Source organism: Botryllus schlosseri, unplaced genomic scaffold (genome assembly GCF_051294905.1).
Source record: "Botryllus schlosseri isolate E-star unplaced genomic scaffold, Bs_hap1 Bs17a, whole genome shotgun sequence".
Taxonomy (NCBI): Eukaryota; Metazoa; Chordata; class Ascidiacea; order Stolidobranchia; family Styelidae; genus Botryllus; species Botryllus schlosseri.
In genome coordinates, this window is record NW_027648626.1 from 1,929,913 (window position 1) to 1,935,912 (window position 6,000).

A 6,000-nucleotide genomic window follows, 5' to 3' on the forward strand; every position below is an offset into this window, starting at 1 on the left:
TGATTTTATCCGGCCCGCGAAGCAATTCTGAGTAAATTCAAATATGAGTGTAGTATCTAGCACATTGCTAAAAAATGATGAGATTTTTAGTAAGAAATATTTCAAATAATTATTCCTTCACGAGAGAGAGAGAGAGAGAGAGAGAGAGAAAGAGAGAGATGATATTCTTTTTCGCCTGCACCATCGAGATTCTTCAAGATTCTTCGAGATCCTACAAGAGAGCACGTGTCGAGGATGTTTATTGCTTATAGGCCACATTATAACCACCCGACTACGGTGTTGTGGTTTCTAGTTACCATAAGACGCATGTCACTGACATTGACAGCCAATTCTGAGAAGGCAAGACAGTGCTAATTCATTTGACCTACCAAAAACTAGCTATTCACAGCACAGAAGCGAAATGGCAACGTGAAACCCTGATAGGTTAAATGGAAAATAGGATAGAGGTCTCCGGCCTCAAGAGAAAACCGAATCGTGATATATTAATATGAAGCAAATGCCTACGTCCTCGTTTACAATTAAATCATTTGCATTCCTGGCAACGCATACGCAGGGTTGATGTCAATATATTACTAAAACAAAGGAAGCATGGAGATTTAACAAGTTATATCATCGTTGAAGCCACTGTCTTATTGCTTTATAACTGTATTCAGTCTCCCAATCAGCGAATAAAGGTGCAGCTAGAGTAGAACACCTAGGATCCGTACTATGATGTGATATACTATTATGTATAAAGGCTGGTTAATGAAGTATTCAAAAGAAAAATACGAGCATGGATATTGAGGTATTTTGGGATTGAGGAATTTTGGTGTGTACTGCGAGCGATCTGAAGAGTTGAATCCGGCCCGCAACGTCAGTTGAGTTTGACACCGCTGGGAAGCGATTCCAATATATCTGGAAACGACAACTTACCGCTTTACCGCGACATTTGGAGCTTTGCAGACAAATATAGAGTTGGACCAATATTATCGTGACATCAAACCGTTAATTTTGGCTATGGCATCGAAGAGCGTGGACCTGCAAACAACCAAAGACACAACAGAAGATCAATCATAGCGCGACTAAAAATAAGTGATGCAACTATTACGCACATTAAGCGATAGGCTAGTGCGATAGCGAACAAAATTTATACCCTTCATGACGTAGACGTAGACGTTAAGAATCACTAGCGTAACCGATGCCGTTGCAAGCTGGAGATAAGCAGTTGGAGGGGTTCCTTGCTTGAAGCGCTAGATGTGACAGAATTAGAAATGTTTGGCACGCCAGTTGGTTATACTTTGACATTTTAGTATGCTGCTACGAATGGTTGCCGTTCCCTGGCATAGGACCAGGGTTGTAATGACTCGAGTCATGACTCGACTCGAGTCAGACTCGAGTCACGATTTTCGGATGACTCGACTCGACTCGAGTCATTTTCTCAAAATACGGAAATGACTCGACTCGACTCGAGTCAGTCTGTGTATTGACTCGACTTGGACTCGAGTCATTGCGCATGACTCGAAGCAAGTCATTGACTCGAGATTCAGACGGCGAAGACCGACATTTCATTGTAATTTCGAAGCCAACACACTATTGGGATTTCGTTTGTTGGTACTGGTGCTTGAAAATGCGACCGGAAACTGCTAAAAGTGAGGAAAACTATTATATTGTAAATGCGAACCATTCAATATCACCAAACAGAGTTTAGAAAGTGGGTCTAGGAAGACTTTATCTGGAAACTGAGCAGTCAACACAATGACTTGGACTCGGACTCGAGTCATAATACCATGACTCGGAATCGATCGTCTGTTCGCAGACTTGGACTCGGACTTGACTCGGTGGGAATTGAAAATGACTTGACTTGACTCGAGTCAAAAATATAAAAGTGAGATTGACTTGTGGTTCGGAGCCTAGTGACTTGGTTACAGCCCTGCATAGGACATGTAATTTTAGCTAAAGGCCACAGATGACATTGCATGTTTTTAATTGGTGAATTCAGTAACGTCTTCACCAAATAGGAGAAATGCATTGGATATACGTGCTCACCGCAAACAGTAAAATATTGTAGAGTCACTATGTACGTTTCCGTGCCCACTTAAACTCATACTTACTTGACGACGCGGTCTATCGTGCTCACGAATGCGGTGCCGCCAGCCTGGCGGCCTATCCATTCCACTATTCCACTCAGGATAAAGGCTGACTCCGGCGATTGCCCCAAATGGGGGTAAGTCGGTCGTAGAATTTTTGATAGTGGGGTCTGCGTTCGCGCTCACCCTTTATTCCTCAAATTGCTGCAAAACCTATTCAAGTTTGGCTGATGGAGTATGGAGAGTCAAATTGAAACTTTCCATGTTATTCTTCTATTTCAGCCAAGTGACGCAGATAACTTGGCTCTCACGTTGATTACGAAGATCGGATGTAGCATCTCAATCGCCTGTCTGTTGGTATCCGCAACCCTTTTCACTTTGATCGAGGGACTGAAATCGGTTCGGACTTCGATCCATCGAAATTTATGCGTCACCTTCGCGCTTGCGCAGTTCGTGTTTCTAGTCGGTATCGACAGAACGACAAACAGGGTAAGTACACACATGCACTGTTGTCCCAACGTGAATCATTTGTTTCTGTTCCAATATCCAGTATTTGTCGATTGCAAACGCCCCTACTTAATCCCAAACAGGTCTGATCACCAGGGATGGTGCGAACTCCTAAACGATTTTGTTAGACGCCTTTACATTGAACATTTAAGGCATATCGCGACCCCGGTGCATATCGCCTGCAAAATGGAAGAACAAAAACATCGTTTCGTCGATTACATACAGCGCAGAGTTATTTATCAAAAGGTTTCTTCGACAATGCACATCAGAACTTTACAATTCTAGAGGTAAATAGTAGGGATGGTGTGAACGTGAGGTTCACGTTTACGTTCTCTGAGCGAAGCTCAGAAATTTAGAGGTTCACGTTCACAAACGAACCTTGATAGGTTCTGCACTGTGAACGTTTTTCGTATATTACAATTTTCACTTCATTAGAACATCTTTGGTTGAAATTTATTGCATTTCAACTACGGGACACTCTATGCATGGCGCTGGCAGCATAAAAAATCAACAATAAACGAGCATGCACCTTGACAATCTGTAAAATTTTAGTCGCATTGTTGCAAAAGTTTGCTCGAAATATCCAGTTTTCTTTTTGTGAATATTTAGTAACTCTCTGCTCTGAGCTTGACCCGCAATCACACAACATCAAGAACGAAATTATTCAATTATGGCGCAAAAATATTGCACACACTACGAATCTCATATATTAGTGCTACTAATACGTCACGAATTTTCAACTGTGACGTAACAGTTGATCGACTTGTATCGCTCTTCGGTCGAAAAAGGTTCCCAACCCCTGATCCATGGAGACATTTGCTGACCATTTCAGATGGAATGCGTCTTGTACAACAGCGAACGATGTGACCGCCTTTTCGTATGTATCTTCTTTGTGCACAAATATAGATGTTAAATATTGGATTTCCCACACATATTTCTATTGTGCATAACGCCCCATTTTAGTTTCATCGCCCTAAATCACGCCCGCTATCACCCTCTTCGAAGTCGCTAACGTCACCAGGCGGCACAGGTGCTCACTTTAGAAGCTATTGCTTCACCACATGCACCGGCATACGTTCCAAGCTTCTAAATAAATTTAAAAGTTGATGCTTCATTTTTGTCATTATTGGAAAAGCTTCTAACTTCTGGCGCTTGAAAACCACTGATTTAGCTATATTCTCCATGTCGCCTGTAGATGCCAATACAATTTCAAACGTAACTGATGCCAGTATTTTTTATCACATTATGCACTCATGTATTGTATACATTTACAGCTGTTTAAGAGGAACACAACAAATTGTATCACGTCACACTTTCCATTTGGCTCAAGGCAATTTCACGGTCATTTTTGACCGACTTGCCGAGCATCAAATTTGCTAAAACAGGTATCAATCGAAAGCTGACGCAGTACCGCTTGCGGAAATATAAATTTTATTTCGCTCGTGGTCATGGAACCCCCACAATCAGCAGAACCCCCACAATTATTCATTGTAGAGGAAATTGGCAGTGTGACGCAACAATGCTGTCTGGCGAAATGAGAGAGTGAGATCAGCTGACGTCGCGGCAATGACCTCACCCTCGTCATTGTGTTGAGCTGCCGAAGGCGGCGAAACAGAAATTAAACTACGCATTTTAAGGCGCAGCATATGATTTCTGTAGTGGATCCATTTGGAATTCTTGTGGTCAAATATAGTAAAACAGAATTTGGTTAGGTAAGAATCCCAATGCTTTACGACTAGATCTCGTCCCCGTAGGCCGTCATTGGTGGGGATTGACCCCTCCCACGGAAGTAAATGGATTGTGTGGTTTCGGTTGTTATTATGTAACAAGAAATTTAGTAGTCGAAACGATAGGTATACTTCTAATAAATATATATATGTAACAAAGCAGAGGATAGTAATAATGTATCAAGAATATGACTGAGTCCAAAGCAACTCTACCATAGCATCTCACGTCGTCAGGGGTGGTAAAGATGTAGGTAGGGCGTATTAGCCTCTCCTTTTCTGTAGCAAATACCGGTAATGCTTACGACCCGAAGGAGTAGTTGCCATTTTTTTGTTTTGGAGTCATTTCTTAATACTATATTACGAAGATGAGAATAAAATCATAAGATAGTACAGGAGTAAAGAGCGCAAATTAAAGTATAGGTAATTAGTAATTACACACAAAAAAACGAAAGTAATGAAAGTGTGAACCATCAAGGAGCATAGCTGATACGAACCTTATCAATTCGAGGGTGTTACAGCGGAAGAAACAACGAAGCAACTGACAATTCGTGGCCTGAATACATTCCTATGCAAGTAAAGGCAGTTCGAAATATCAAAGTGTTTTGTTTATAGCAGTCGCTAGCGACAAGTCCAGTTCATATTGTGACGTAATATATGCGTTTTTGGTAGATGCTATAAATTATGGCTCATGTAATTTTAAAATACGAAATGTAATGTATCGATGGGCTAGGGTTACGGTCTGGGTGTAGTATATAGTAAAAGAAAGCGGGGGGGGGGGGGGGGGCAGAAATATTAACATGAATCAATGGACTAGTGTTTGAATATAGTAATAGTAAAAGAAGAAGTAATAAAGTAACTCAATAGGTTAAGGTTAGGGTACAGTGAATAGGTTTATTAAAAAAGAAAAGAAAAAAGGAATGGTGTTCTATTGTCTATGGGATGGTGTGAGGGTTTGGGTTAGGGTGTATTAAATAGTTTAAAGAAATGTAGACTGATAATCTATTATATCAATGGGTTAGGGTTAGGATTTGGGTTAGGGTATAGTATGTATATAGTTTAAGCAACAAAATAATAACATTATATCTAAGTATCAAAGTGAAAGTGGAGATTTGCGAAGTTAAATTTAATGTTATATAATAACAGGATCTCAATTCGAATAATACAATCCAAAAACTGTACAGACAAGGTTGTGATCGAACGTCGTGATCCGGATTGATCACAGTGTTGAGCTGCCGAAGGCGGCGAAACAGAAATTAAACTACGCATTTTAAGGCGCAGCATATGATTTCTGTAGTGGATCCATTTGGAATTCTTGTGGTCAAATATAGTAAAACAGAATTTGGTTAGGTAAGAATCCCAATGCTTTACGACTAGATCTCGTCCCCGTAGGCCGTCATTGGTGGGGATTGACCCCTCCCACGGAAGTAAATGGATTGTGTGGTTTCGGTTGTTATTATGTAACAAGAAATTTAGTAGTCGAAACGATAGGTATACTTCTAATAAATATATATATGTAACAAAGCAGAGGATAGTAATAATGTATCAAGAATATGACTGAGTCCAAAGCAACTCTACCATAGCATCTCACGTCGTCAGGGGTGGTAAAGATGTAGGTAGGGCGTATTAGCCTCTCCTTTTCTGTAGCAAATACCGGTAATGCTTACGACCCGAAGGAGTAGTTGCCATTTTTTTGTTTTGGA

General features: G+C 40.8%; 1 pseudogene; it reads left to right on the forward strand.

Annotated features, from left to right (window-relative positions):
* Positions 1-2,082: 2,082 nt before the first annotated feature.
* Positions 2,083-2,257, forward strand: LOC145459798 (U1 spliceosomal RNA; annotated as a pseudogene).
* The last annotated feature ends 3,743 nt before the right edge of the window (positions 2,258-6,000 follow it).